This window comes from Suricata suricatta, chromosome X (assembly GCF_006229205.1).
Source record: "Suricata suricatta isolate VVHF042 chromosome X, meerkat_22Aug2017_6uvM2_HiC, whole genome shotgun sequence".
NCBI classification, from domain to species: domain Eukaryota; kingdom Metazoa; phylum Chordata; class Mammalia; order Carnivora; family Herpestidae; genus Suricata; species Suricata suricatta.
In genome coordinates this window covers 69,259,660-69,261,280 of record NC_043717.1, presented here as the reverse complement: position 1 = coordinate 69,261,280, position 1,621 = coordinate 69,259,660, and positions in this window count along the sequence as shown.

Genomic DNA, 1,621 nt, shown 5'->3' with positions numbered 1-1,621 from the left:
GATTTACCCAAGAGAGACAGAAATGCTGATGCATAGGAGCACATGTACCCCAATGTTCATAGCAGCAATGTCAACAATAGCCAAATCATGGAAGGAGCCTAAATGTCCATCACCTGACGAATGGATCAAGAAGATGTGGTATATATTCATGATGGAGTACTACATGGCAATGAGAGGGAATGACATATGGCCCTTTGTAGGAAAGTGGATGGACCTGGAGGGTGTCATGCTGAGCGAAGTAAGCCAGGCAGAGAGGGACAGAAACCATATGTTTGCACTCATAGGTCTAGCAGCAAAATAAGAGAGACCTAATGGAGAACCAGGGGGAGCAGAGGAGGGAGAGAGAGGGATGCAAAACTTGAGAGACTATTGAAAGCTGAGAATGAACTGAGGGTTGAAGGGGAAGGAGGAGGGGGGAAAAGAGGTGGTGGTGATGGTGCAGGGCACTTAAGGGGAAGAGCACTGGGTGTTGTATGGAAAACAATTTGACAATAAAATATTATGGAAAAGAAAGAGACACAGAAGGAAATGGTTGGGAAGAGTTCTCCTCCTTGAATTGGAACAAATATCAAACACTGACCTTTGGAACTCTTCCTTCAAAAGAACCCAATTTGATTGAATTAGTCTACAGCGCAATTGATGTCCAAGGGCATTACATTAATCAACTGGAAATTAGAGGAGCCTAACATCTGGGTATTGTCAGGGCTGCGGCCTTCACAAGTGCTTCTCAATTCCCCACCCATCTTTACTTAGGTGAGACAGGATGGCTAGAGGGAATTGGAATTGGATACTTCCCTTTCCCTAAGACAGCTGGGCTCTGATAAAATTCTAGTAGGTTAGTTACGCTTGGTGAAAGAGTTTCTCTTGAGGGAAAGCTTTCTTAAGACTAGAATGTTCCACATGTATTTAATAATAGCTATGGGGCGCCAGGGTGGTTAGTTGGTTAGGTGTATGACTTCTGTTCAGGTCATGATCTCATGGTTCATTAGTTCAAGCTCCACATCAAACTCTGTGCTGACAGCTCAGGGCCTGAAACTTGATTTGTATTCTGTGTCTTTCTCTCTGTGTCACATGTGTCTTTATCTTTCTCTCTCTCTCTCTCAAAAGTAAATAAGCATCAAAAAAAATTTTTTTTAAGTGACTTTCCCCTTCCTTCTGCGAGAAACGCAAGAGGATATTCTAGAGTATTTACTGTGAAAACCTCACAGGGCTCTGGGAGGTAAAACTCATAAAAGTGTGAGAGCACCCCCTAAGACTAGGCCTCTCTGGAGTTTTAACTCTCAGACTTGTCCACATTGAACTTTTGGCAATTTGTTGATTTTAGTTTAGGTTTTCCTACCTCAGTACTGGTTTTCTGGAGAAGTTTCTGTTCACGGATTTTGTTGCAACAATTATAATTCTCTGTATTTTCTTGTCTATCTCTCATTTTTCGGAGCAATGATTTGCTCAGTGACCTCAATTCTGTAATGGATTTAAGAAGAGTAATTGGTTTTAAGTTTGATCAGTTTTTATTTTTTTTTATTTTTTTAATGTTTTATTTATTTTTGAGAGAGAGGAGAGAGAGAGAGAGAGAGAGAGAGACAATGCGAGCAGGGGAAGCTCGGAGAGAGAGGGAGACAAA